Below are 13,853 nucleotides of genomic sequence, written 5' to 3' on the forward strand. Positions count from 1 at the left end.
TCTCGTCCCTGTGCCACCCTGAACCTGCCACCTTAGGCCATGATTTTCCCTGGGCGGGAGGAAGAGGAGGGGACCAGCCACGCACCTGCCGTGTCTCACGCCGCCCTCACGTTTTCCAGCCTCATGAGAAACATCTCCCCTTGTCCACCCTTTCCCAGCCCTGGTCTTTGTAGAGGGGACAGGCCAACACCATCTCCTGCATCGCAGGCCGGTGCTAGATGGTAAGAGCTGGTGGGGAAGCAGCTGGGCACAGCAGAGCAAGCCTTCCCGGGGTGGGGTGGGAGGGGTGCAGCTAGAGCCTGGACCACCTCTGCTCTCTCCCCCGACTGGCATCTGTAAGTCACGTCCTTTCCCCCTTCCCCCCCCCCCCCGCCCCCCGCTGGCTCCCATATCCTCGTCTCTAAATGGGAGGTGGGATCAGGGCAGTTGGACAAGACAACACGCGACCAGCCCCTTGCAACCCTATGTTCTCTGCAAGAAGGAATTAATATTCCTATTATGTAATCCACAGCATTCCGCTCATTGCTAAATAGAACACGCTTGCTCCAGCCCCGGCCCAGCCCGCTCCCCGCACCCCCCAGGCTCACCCTGGGATGGGGTTAATGATCACCGGGCTGGCTGTGGCAGAGAAGGAGACTTGCCCGATGCAAGAGAGGGAGAGAGGGTACAACAGGATTGTAGGAACATTCCCCCACAGTGAAACCGTTTACAGACAAGCACAGGACAGCCAGCTTAGCTCCTGACCTCGCGAAGGGAGCCCTGGGAATCTGATTTCAGAGAATTCTGCGCTGCAAACTCTAAGTACTTAGTCTGTTCTGCCTCCCTGAACCTGTCACTTAGAAGAAAAACTTCAGTCTGGGTCACGGCTTGGTGGGGCTGCTGGAAAACCAGCTGGGGCTCAGCAGCAAAGGCTGCTGGGAACAGGGGTAGGGACAGAGGGCTGGCCTTTGTTGAAGACCTACCGTGCACTGAGTGCCGTGCTGAGTCTGTTACCTGCACCCACTTACTGGATCCTCGTGGCAAAGCTATGTGGAGGGATTATGACTCCCTTTCTACATACCAGGGAACCGAGGCTCAGAGAGGCGAAGCCACTTGCCCGAGGTCGCACAGCTGTGTGGGCAGAGCTGAGCTAGAATCCACGTCTGATTGCAAAGCATGTTTTCTCCCCAGAGCTTTCATAACTGAGTTGGATTAGGGGCTGCCCTCCGGAGGGAGAGAGGCTGGAGGGTTGAGGTCCGTCTGAACATAGTTCAGCAGCCTTGAGCAGATGTCATCACAGGGAGTAAGATACTCTGCGGCTCATCGCACGAGGCCCAGCCCCTGTAATAGAAGAGCTTGACTTCTGTTTCATGGAAAAGTCCACCAGCGCCCGAGGGCGGCTCTGCTCCACGGGCCGTTCGGGCATCCAGGTTTCAGGCCGCCCCATCTCTTGGACCAGGCCACCATCTGCAAGGTCAGAGCCACCACCACATTCAGGTTCAGCCAGAGGGGTAGGGGAAGAGAGCGCCGAGGATACATGTCTGCGGCTTTCGGGGGCCTTGGACGCACCCCTCCCTCTCCCTTCCGCTGGCCACGCACACCTGTGAGAAGGGCTGGGACAGACAGCTCCTTGCCAGGTGGCCCCACGTCCAGTGGCAATCCTCACGGAGACACGGGAGACGCAATCCGTCTGGCCAGCTAACGGGCCACCCGGCACCCTCCCACATCGGGTCCAGGCCTCGGGATGCCATGTACGCCCGACCTCACTCAGGAAGCGTCTCCACCTTCCCTGCTTCCTTAAAGCCGATCTGGGCTTTATTCTCCCCTGTCCCTCGATGAAAACACATCCATACCAAAGGCACTTCAGGTGGCAAATACAGCCTCAGTTACAAATCCCTGGTCCCTGTGATGACGGACATTTCAGTCTTTGATCAAAGGCAAGACCTTCCCTCCCACCCCCAGCGGTGGCCTGCTCGCACACAAAGGTCGGAATTGAGGGAGACAAGGACGGGCAGGTTCTCCTCTCTTCACTCTCTGGCTTCCCTTTTAGCTAATTCCAGTTTCTCTCTCCTCGGTCCTTGGGAGGTGGGTCTGGTAGGGGTGGGGGGAGGAGGTCAGAGGAGCAGGGAGGTTCTTGCGTGCCTGGCACTGTGGTGTCGCGGTAAGACAGCGTCATGCTCGGAGCATGGCAGACGTTTCACAATGATATTAAAATCGCAGGCATAGTTGCGTAGATTTTTCCGAGACCATCCCACCATCCCTGGCAATGGCTCACCTGTGGGCATCTTGGTGTAGGTGTGTGCATCTTTATTTGGATTGCTTGCTAGGTCCTTCCGCAGCCTCTAGGAATGGTCTTTTTTTTTTTTTTTTTTTTTAAGTTTACTTATTTGTTTTGAAAGAAAGAGAGAGAGAGAGAGAGAGAGTGTGTGTGTGTGTGTGTGTGTGTGTGTGTGCAAGTGGGGGAGGGGCAGAGAAAGGGAGACAGAGAGTCCCAAGCAGGCTTTGCACAGTCAGCACGGAGCCTGGTTTGGGTCTCGAACCCGCAAACCCGCAAACCGCGAGATCGTGACCTGAGCCAAAGTCGGACACCTAACCCACTGAGCCACCCAGGCGCCCCACCTCTAAGAATTTTCTAATACCTGTCGGTTTCCTGTGCTGAGGCCTCTTTCCTCCAGGGTGCTCTCTCGGTCGGGGCTTACACTCTCTTTCCCAAAACACCTTCTCACGGTGGACTCTTTCATATCATTGACATAGGTCAGAATTATGAGTTAGGCAGCTGGTTCTTGGCCGTACGTGTGGAGACTTTTGCCTTTGGTTTGGCACCTGGCTTTGGAATCTGAGATCAGTCTTGTTGGGTCTCAGCAGAAATGAAGAGAGAGGGTCAGGAGAGGCCACTGAGGGGATGGCAGGGCAGGCAGATTCGATGTCTGGTGAGACCCGCCTCCTGGCTCACAGATGGCCATCTGAGGAGCGAGCTCTCTGGGGTCCTTTTATAAGGGCGCTAATCCTTATGTGGGCTCCCCTCATGACCCAGTCACCTCCCCAAAGGCCCCACCTCCAAATAGCATCACGTTGGGGGTTCGGTTTCCACGCCCGGATCTTGGGGGGACACCTTGAGTCTATTACAGTCTATTTCCCCATTACTTTTTATTGTTTTAATGTTACATGAAAATATGATTTAGCTTGATTCCTGGTGGGGGGGGGGGGGGGTTTGGGCACCTTTCTCGATTTTGCCCGGAAGGAATTGCCACAGGTCTGGGCCCTGGCTCCAGGCCCCAGGTTGGGTTCCAGTCCGTTCCACCCTGTTCCTTTCGGAACCCCCGGGGCTCAAGAGGCCGCAGCTACCCCTGGTGTGCCCGCTTCATGATGGGTCATCGGATCGCAAAAGGGTGGGCGGGAACGTGAGACCTCAGCCCAGAGCTGACACACTGTCGCCTCTGCCATGTGTCACCGGCCAAAAGAAGTCCCCCCGCCAGCACACAATCCAGCACCCGACGCACCCTGTCCACTCCGGGGGAGTCACACGGCAACGGGCTCACACGTGTGCTCTCAAACAGAGAAGGCGTGAAGGAGGGCGAACGTGGCTTCATCGATCACACCTAGCTTCCCTGTGACTCAGTTTCCTCTTTTGGAGGAGAGAGGTGATCACACCGCCATCTCGCTGGATTGCAATGAGTTAACGCCTCGTTCTCAGGACGCTCTGTCTCAGGACCCAGCTGCTGGGCTGTGAGGAGCCCCATCTGCCCCCCACGTGAGGACGCTGCCGGGGGAGGTGCTCCTGGCACGTGAAGGCCAGGTCACGTGAGCGCGGGAGCCTCCAGGTGGCTCCAGCCCCAGACGTTCGAATCTTCTGGACGTGATGGAACAGAGGTAAGCCATTCCTGCTGCGTGCCGTCCAGATTCCCGATCACAGGGCAAAGCAGTGGTTGTTTTGTGCCGCTGACTTTGGCAGGGTTGGTCAGGCAGCGATGCGAATGTGAAATGTTCGCTAAACCCTCTTCACTTCCGGGTCTCAGGCCACAGATGCGCATCAGAAGCAGTCCCTGCTCCTCAAAGAACAAACAGCCAACAAGCAGCGATTACGACGTAGTCTGTCACCTGCCATGACAGCGGCTGTGGAACCGCACTGACCTGTCTGGGGGAGATGATGCCGGAGGCGAATCTAGCAAATTCAAAGCTAACCAGGAGAGAGTGGGCTTCTAAACAGAGCGTGCAAGGGACTAGAGCCCAAAGGAGATGGAGCATAGAAGGAAAAGCTTATTAAATACCCAGCTGCCACAGGGCCTTTGCACTGGCCATTCTCTCTGCCTGGAACGTGCTTCCTTTACAGACCCCACCGGCTCACTTGGCCACTCCATTCGCAAATATCACCTCCTCAAAGAAGCTCCTCCTGATCTCTCTACCTAAGGTTCCCCCCAGTCCAGCCCTCTCTGTTCTCTTTCCCGCTTTATCTTTCTGGATGGACTTGTTACCATTTGACTCTAATGTGTGGCTACAGCATGTCTCTTCCACTGGAATGTGAACTGCAGGGAACTAAAGCACGTGTTCAGCATAGGCTGGTGCCTGGCACACAGTAGGTCTTCAATAAATACATCAGGAGCGGGTGGATGAGTGACAGAGGCACGGTCAGCTACCCCTTCCGGAGGCCCGCTCTGGCTGCAGGGGTGAGCGGAGAGGCAAGAAAGGAGGCCAGGGGAGGTAAGAGGTAGCTACAGTGGTCCAGGTGGGAGCAAGGCAAGAGCCTCTTTGAGACATGCTGTGGGGACAGTGGGGGCAGGGCAGATTTGAGGGGGCAGACCTGGGATCCACCAGCTGTGGGATGTTGCATTGGGCAGAGAGTCGGGACTGGCATTTGGGCAGCCGGCTGGGGCCAGTCACCAAAATGGGAGCTCTGGGAGGGGGCCCCAACGGACCTTCCTTCGAGTGCAATTGCCCAGCAGGAGCCTGGGTGGGAGAGTCTGAAGCCTGGGGGAGAAGCCCACCATGACAGATCTGAGCTCCTGTCACCGTGGGGAGAGCATCGATGAGACGGAGCAAGCAGGAAGAAGGGGACCGGGAGGAGCACCACCGTTTAGGAGAGGACAGAGAGCCGAAGAAAGGAGAGGTGGCCCGAAAACCAGAGTGTGGCGCCACGAAGCTGCGGGACGGGAAGGTCTGAGAAGGCACAGATGGGCTCAGCTGCCAACAGCGGCCAAGAAAGGGGCCGAAGAGTGTCAGCGGGACATTGGAGGCAGCTCACCTAAGGGCGGACCGCGTGGTGCGGGAGAGCACGGTGTGCACATAGCAAGGGCGCCGTTCCCCCTTTCTAAACCATCACGGCTGTGCAGTGAAACGGAAACGTGGGGCGAAAAACCAGGGAGATGGGTGGCTCCAGGGGGCCCGCTGTTAGCGTCATCATCATCTTTTAAGACGCAGAGGCTTGAGCTTGCCGAAATGCTGTTGGGAAAGATCCAGAAGGGATGGAGGGTGGTGGCAGAAGAGAGCAGGAAGGGCTAGGGTCCGGGGCGCAGGCAGGCGAGTCTCCGAGGACATCCAAGGAGAGGGCGGGGAGGGGACAGAGCCGGGAGTGAGCCAAACTGAGCTGCAAGGAGGGCTTTGTCCTGCCTTCCCCGGGCAACTGGCGCCCTGGTGTGCTGCCCGCTGGGGACCGCTGGGGACGGAGGCCGGTCCCCCAGAGACCCATCTCAGCTCTCCAGTGTTTTCGCAAGAAATTAAACCCGAAGGAGAAAAGCCCGCACCGTTTTCATCCAAAATGAGAGAGAACAGTGGTGCTGGCTGCCGTCCAGGGGGTGGGGAGTGGAATCCCCAGAGGCGGCTGGAAGGAAGAAGCCCGTGTGACATTTAACGTCCACGCCACAAACCGGAGCTCGCTCTGTGCCCCGACCCGTGCTGGGACTGGGGACGGACAGACAAGGTCCTCAGGAGATCTCAGGGGGTGTGGAGGGGGATAGACAAGTCCCAGTGATTCAGTAATCGCTGACACGGGTGGGAGAGGTTCCTCAGAGGAGGTAACAATTTTAGCTGCCTCTGAAGGATTTGTAGACTTTTACCGGGAGAACTTCCTGGAGGTGGGAAATCATATTATTCTACTTAATATAATTATACTTAATATAAAAGCTCTCAGCTTAGCACCTGCCATATTGTCAGCTCTCAATATAGATGAGCCATTAAAATATTATCACTCATCATTTCCATGCATTTAGAAGTTTGACTCCACCCAACCCGCCCCCCACCCCCCTCCTCCCCCCAGCAGTGTTTTTGACATTCACAAGAAAGGAGACAAGAGATCTTGGAGAATCCCAGCCTGGGAAGTAGTCAGCCTTCGGCACAGACCGTCCTTCTAAGAAGGAGCAAGGCGTAACTAAAATGCGAAGCTGCTGCCCTAGCCGGTCGGTGACTTACAGTCGAAGCCAAAGCCAGTTATTGGCGTGGTTGCTGCCACTCACAGCCCTGCCCGAGGCGTCGTCCGTGCGGGAGCCGGGCCGGGGAATCGGGGAATCACTTTTCCTGCTGTTCACTGACAGCGGCATATGGTGGGCTGACTGGAGCCACAGATCCAAGCCAGGGCCAAACCCCACTCTCCGCTCTCTAATCCGCTCTCTAATCCGCTCTCTAATCCGCTCCCCGCTTCCCTCCTTCAGACTAAAAGCCAGGGATGTTTCAGACGTCTTCGCGTTCTTTCCACGATTAGCTCTAGCAGCCGGCTTCCTTTTGAGGCCATTTTCCTAAAAGAAACCGGGTTTATCACCGGGTGGGCAGCGAGGCTCATTTGCTAGCTGAGTTCCACGCTGCCGTTTTTGACTCATCGAACATATAAACGGTTACGGGCCGCGGGCCTGCGGGGCGCTTGACATGAACCCAAACCGGATGCTCAATCCTTGGATGTCACGGGCTTTTGGGGGCTCCCCGATCCCCCTCCCTCTCCCCGAACACACAGCCTTTAAGTCACCTAGTGTTCCATCCTGCCTGACGCGGGCACACACACACTCATGCACACACACGTAACGTACACATAGGCATAAGCGTTTGCGTGCAAACGCGCGTAGGCACGTCAGTAAGGCACGAGCAGCCCACGCATGCACACATAGGTTCGCAAGCATACTTGCACACACAGATGGTTGTACGCACACGCGAGCACACACTCACACGTGTGGCACACAGGCATGCACGCATCTACCACCGCGCATGCACGCGTACACGCAAATATACAACACCACACGCGCACAAGAACACACAGATGCTTGCACGCGCAGGCAACCACAACGTGCACGGACAAAGACGCACACACTCGTGTGCACGCGCAACATGCATGCACGCAAGGCACCCTTTGCACACCCATGCACGTGCACACATGCGACACCCACGCTTACAGGCACTCTTGCACACGGTGCACGCAGACACGGGCAGACGCCGTGCTCTGCTTAGGACAAGTGAGGAGGAGGAAGGGGAGGAAGGGAGACACATCATTCTTTCTCCTCTAGTTCAAATGACTTCTCTTCCTGGCACCAACTTTTGTTTTGATGTCTTTTGTTATTTTATTAGATCACGAAGACACGGGACGGGAACCAAACCCCGGGGTTTTACAGATGGGAGACGTGATTTCTAACAAGGAATCTGCTAGAACAGAATGACATAGGGGAAGAAGGACGTGGAGGCCTCCAGGAGTGTCTGCACAAGCCCGTCCCCACCACCACGCTCCCTGCAGAGGAGGGAACACGGCCCAGGAAAAGACGCCGAAGCCCTGCGCTCGCTTCGAGCAGCCTGCCACTCCGGCTGTGTGCTCCTGCTCCGTCCCCTCCCCGTCTCTGGTCTCTGGTCCTTCCAGCTTCGACGTTTGCAGGTCCTGGTACCCTTCTACAGCAGACGGAGAAATTGTGGGACTCGTGGGAGCGTCCATCCCAGGGCCCATCACCACAGGGCTTCCCAAATCTGAACATGCAGATGAGTCGCCTGGGGATCTTGTTAAAATGCAGACGCTTGAATCAGTAGGTCTGGAATGGCCCTGAGAGTCTTTCTAACAAGCTCCCAGGTGACTGCACCTGTACCACAAAGGCCTTATGCTCTTCCACGGTTTCCTTTAAAGGGGCGATGAGGCTGAGATTTGGTCCCCCCGGCACTGCACCCCACGTTCCTGGCTGGGATAGGAATGGTGGCACCTTGTCTCAGAGCTCCCCCCCTTCCTCCCTGGCTCTGGGCCCCCCAGGGTCACCTAACTCCCTTTTCTGAGCCAGCTCCCCACCCCTCCCCCACTCTTGGAGCTGTGATGTGCTCGGCACCTGCCTCGGAGCTCCTATCTCCCAGGAGGCCTGGGGAGGTCCCTTCACCTCTTGGAGCCTCAGTTTCCCCAACTGTATGAAGAGGGGGCTGGGCTTGCTCTCAGCCCTGGCTGCACTTCAGCTCCCGGCAGAGCCTTTTCCAAGTACCTGGCCCGGGTGCCACCCTCAAAGGTTTCTTTATAACTGGACTCCGGCGGGGCTCAGGTGTGGGCGATTCTAACGGACGGCGGGGCTGGGGACCCCAGGTCTAGCGCTCATTAAGGGTGAGCGCGCAGTGCTGAGGGTCGGCGAGGGGTACAGCGGCCGGTTCTGCGCGCTGACCCCACACCGTCAGATGCGGGGCTCGGGGACAGGCGAGCGAGGCTTCAGAAGGACTTGGGCCCGGCTGTTAGACAGGCTCCCACTCCCCGCCATGGGAAAGAAGTCTTAGAATGATGCTCACGACAATGACCCTAGCTTCGAGTTGAACTTTCTTTTCTTCTGACTGGCACACGTTGCCTGTTTTAATTAAAGACTCAACCCCACACGTCAATCACCCGCAGACCTCCCCCACCAACGCACCTTCCCACGGGAGGGCTGGTAGCAGCATCTCTGTGTGCACGGCAGGGAGGAGGGCCCGTCCCAGGCTGCCGCTCGCCGAGGCTTACCTGACGTCCTGGCCGGACAGGAGGCTCCATTCACCGGAACCCCCTTGGCCACCTCACAGCAGAGGCCCAAACGGAGCCATGGAAGTCAACCGGTGGTACGGCTATACAGCCCAGGTGTCCACAGCGACCTGTCCCTTCCTAAGGCTGACAACAGGGTCTAGCACCAGGGGGATGCTTTCCGTGTCGGAGAAGCCCAGCCCGGAATGGGTCCGCTGAGCCTGTCTAATCTCTGCTCCGTGAGGCCTCCTGGTGGCTCAGGGCACGTCCTTTCTGCGAGGGACTGAGATGTCACCGGGGCAGCAGCCCCACCCGCCCGGGCTCCCCAGAGGATGGGAAAGCAGTCATTAGGACGAAGACAGTGGGTACCCCTCAACACTCCCTAGTCAGGGTAGGCTGGGGGCCCGGCGCTGGACGTTAGAGCCATACTACCCAGGGTTCAAATCCTGCTTCTGCCGCCGAGCGGCTGGGTAACGGTGTGCAAGTTACTTCACAGCTCCAGCCTCCGTCTTCCCATCCGTGAAATGGGAAGGAAGGTCCGCACAACGGCATCCAGCACGTCATAGCCTCTGGCTCTCCTCTCATTCTCTCCAGCCTCACAATCCTACACAGGGAGAGAGTCTCCAGGCTCCAGGTAGAAGAGCTCTGCCAGGGCCTCGGTCTCCCCTCTGGCCAGGGCGGTGGTTCTGAGGCTGGGCCTGGGAGACCTGTAAGTCTCCTGACATCCAGTGCACCCCACACCTATACCGGAAACTCTGAGAGAGGGACTCAGGCATCAGCTCTTTGGAAGAGTCTACAGAGAGTGTGAACGCTTAGCCAATGTTAAGAACCAGTGTGAATCTGGAAGCGTTCGCCCCTGGAAGGTTTGCTCAGCCTGAGACCCTGGGAGCTCCTGAGGTCAGAGTGGAATCCAAGCATCGGGGGAGTGGATGGAAATGAAGATTTGCACCGGACCGGCCACTCTCTGCTCATGCACTCATTGCACCCGAGCTCTTAAGCCCCTGCACTGAGACTGAGTGGTGCACACAGCCAGGAATGAGGCCGGGGCACGGCCCCGTGGTGCACGCTCACTTGTGAGGAGACACACACGTATCCACTTATCGCATCGATGCACCTGTCGGCGAGGGCTGCGACGTGCAGACTAAGTGGTCGGGGACGGCCTCTCGTGCAAGCTGAGACCTGGCGGGTACGGAGAGGTTCACAAGCGGAAGGAGGGGTATATTCCAGCTGCGGATTGAACGTGACACCTTCAGGAAAGCTCATACCCAAATCCGGGTTCTTTCCACTCCCCTCCCTGGGCTGCGCTCACCCCGTCCTTCTCACTGTTCCCCCATTTGTCCTACACAGCCCTCCCCGCAACGGCCCCACTACCTCATCACAAACTCCAAACACCCCACCAGACCAGCTGCTAATCCACATTGATTGACATCCTTTCCCAAAGCCACTGCGAGGACAAATCTTCCTTCTTTGGATATTGATCTGACTTTGAGACACATTCAAAGGCTAGTGGCAGCCAAACTTGGCTGGATAAGGCGGGTGATTATGTCGGTCACCTGTCGCCGTGTAACAAATCATCCCCAAACTTAGTGGCTAGAACAGCAGTAAATACTCATGATCTCACACAGTGTCTGTGGGTCAGCGGTCCGGGAGCAGCTTAGCTGTGGGGTCCTGGCCCCAGGGCTGTCATGAGGTTGCAGTCAAGCATCAGCCAGCCCTCATCCGAAGGCTGGCCTGGGACCGGAGGACCCTCTTCCCAGGTGGCTCCCTCCCACAGTGGGCAGTTGACTCCGGCCCCCGGCTGGAGGCCCCGGCCTTGCCATGACAGGTGCGTCAGCGTCCTCATAACACGGCAGCTGGCTTCTCCCAGGCGGAGCAATCCCGGCGAGGAGGAAGCCTCAGAAGTCCTTCCTGTAACATCCAGCTGGTTATTCAGTGTGGGAAGAGACCACACAGTGATCTTTAGGGGATGTGGTTTGGGTTCTAAAATTAGAGACAGAGATTGGTTCCTTGGGCACTGGGAGAAACTCTTTCACCTCTTTCTTGTGGGGCAGGACCCGGAGACTCACTCAGGAAATGCAAGTAGTCACCTTTGATTCAGCTCAGACCCACCAGCATTGATTGGGCACCTACTGCGTACCAACACACACATTCCTTACTCACCTCTCCCTTGCTGCCCTGCTTGTGGTAGGCGTTTTGGTTCTTCCTCTCTTGCAGACGTGGAAACTGAGGCCCATGGGGAAACTGGTCAGGGACCAGGTGCCCTCCTTAGGAGCACAGTGGCCAGGACCAGCCAGGCGGGGAACTCATGCTCCAAATGCAGCGAGACAGATCTCCAGGTATCAGACTACGGGGGAGGAGGCAGGGGTAGCCTGCTGCTGTTTTCTCTTCTAGCCCTGGGGTTGGGTGCTACCATCCAGGCAGAGACCCAAGCACAGTATGGTGGGCACATCAGCGGGGTCCTCATGGAGGCAGAGGGCGCACAGACATGCTCACTGGGGAGCATTTAATAGAGACTCTTACGAGGTGTAGATGGGCTTCAGGGACTTCGATAGGGGATGCTGAAGCATCCAGAGGCTGGCAACAGCTGGGAGCCGTTATCACTGCCATGACCAGTGGGGCCAGGGAGGGAGCAGTTCCCAGAATCCAGAGGGAGCTGTCTTTATCATTGTCATGGGGGCAAAGGACTGCCTGACAGGAGCTGTGGCCTTGTAGCCTGGGGGGCTGGGTCCTTTATACCTAAACCCATCGGAAAATGCCAGAGCTGAGACCCCAGACTTAAGATCAGCTCAGAACAATAACCCCAAACCACATCACCCCCCGCCCCCCAGAGCAAGTCTGTAAGCGGTGCAAGCAGGTTGCCGATGCTGCTGGGAATCTACTGCGAATTCCCCGACTGCTCTCTAGCGCCTTTCCTTCAGACGCTTTGAAACCCTGAACATCTAATAAAGAACATTGCAGAACAAGTCTGCAACGGACGGGTGACGAACAGCCACTCACGTCTGTGAGCCCACCCATCCCGGCAAGGGGCATTCACGAATGGGGTCTTCGCTATACATTTTTTTTTAACATTTATTTATTTTTGAGAGACAGAGAGAGACCGAGCACAAGTGGGGGAGGGGCAGAGACAGAAGGAGACAGAATCCGAAGCAGGCTCCAGGCTCCAAGCTGTCAGCACAGAGCCCCGACGCGGGGCTCAAACCCACAAACCATGAGATCGTGACCCGAGCTGAGGTCGGACGCTCAACCGACTGAGCCACCCACGTGCTCTGGGGTCTTCACTCTACAAATACCCAGTGAGCGCAGGGAAGGACGCTCAACATCGCTATTCATCAGGGAAATGCAAATCCAAACCACAATGACATAGCACTGAAGGCGCTATTAAAAAAAAAAAAAATCAGACAAAAACAACAACAACAAAAAGAGTAACAAGCCTTGGCATGGATGTGGTGAAATCGCAACCCTTGTGCCCTGTCGGTGGGAACGTAAATTGGTGCAGCCACTATGGAAACAGTATGGTGGTTTCTCAAAAAATTAAAAACGCAACTACTACGTGGTCCAGAAATTCCACGTCTGGGGATCTACCCAAACAAAACGGATGTAGGGTCTTGAACAGGTGTTTGTACATCCACGTTCATGGCCGCGTTATTCACAATGGTGAAGAGGTGGCCACCGGGGGATGAATGGGTAAGAAAGATACGTGTCTATACACTGGAATATTCTTTGGCCTCGAGAAGGAGGGAAATTTTGACATATGTTACAACATGGCTGACCCTTGAAGACGTTGTGTTGGTTTGTGTGAACTAAACCAGTCACAACAAAACAAAACAAAACAAAACAGACACACACACACACACACACACACACACAACCCAACCCGAATACTGTGTGATTCCACTTATGTGAGGTCCCTAGAGAGTCACATTCATAGAGACAGAAAGTGGAAGGTGGTGGCCAGGGGTGGGGGGAGGGAGAATGGGGGGTTTTGTTGCTTAACGAGTAGGGGTTTTAGTTTTGCCGGATGAAAAGAGTTCTGGAGATGTGCCACTGAACTGTACATCTGAAAAGAGTAAAAATGAAAAATTGTATGTCCTGTGTGTTTTACCACAATTAAAAAATTGGAGGAACAAAATCTCCCAAGACCCTGATCCCAAGACAGCTCCTGGCCATCAGGTCTTGGCTTCCGGGGGAGACAGGACTTGAAAACCCCCCAGAGGCAGGAGATTCGTGTTTACTGAGTTATTATGTATCCAGAACTTGCCAGAGTGGGGAAGACAACGGTGACCCCCTCAAAATGAAAGACAGCCCTCAAAGAGCTCATCGTTGAGCGCGACAGATGGACATCAGTCAAACAATGGGAGGGAAGGGGGCATTGCTACTCTAGGAGGGGCTATTGGAGCACATAATGGGGGGGGCAGGAAGTGGGGGACACTTGGGAAGGCTTCCCGGGGAGGGGGTTCGGTTGAGCTTGGAAGGGGATAACCCCGCAGAAATCAAACGGGGAGAAGAGTACCCACCCCCGGCAGCAGCTCCTTCGCTTTTTCAAGGGAGGGAGGGGGCGGGGAGGTTGTTGGGGAGATGCAAGGTGGGGGTGGGGGGTTAGATGGCTAATGCAGCTGGGCTGAGCGTGGGTGGAATCACAGATCGGCCTGGCCCGTCAGCCTGGGCAGCTGTCCCGAGGGCTGCCACCCGGGAGGCCCGCACAGCCCAGCCCTCGGCCCGCCCGAATTCCAGCCAATGAGCGCTCTCAGGCCCCGCCCCCACCCCGGAGGTTACTCACCGTCCCTGTCGGGCTGCCAGTCACTCCTGGAAGCTGGAGGCCTGCTCCCTGGGTCCAGCCCCTGCCGCTCCAGGTAGTCGGCTGTCCTGCTCCCTCCCAGGGCTCTGACCTCTACAAAGTGGGGTCGAGCCGGGCATTGTCTTGGCCACACACCAAAACCAGCCCCCAGGCCCTCTG

The sequence above is a fragment of the Panthera onca genome, chromosome B4 (genome assembly GCF_046562875.1).
Source record: "Panthera onca isolate mPanOnc1 chromosome B4, mPanOnc1 haplotype 2, whole genome shotgun sequence".
NCBI classification, from domain to species: domain Eukaryota; kingdom Metazoa; phylum Chordata; class Mammalia; order Carnivora; family Felidae; genus Panthera; species Panthera onca.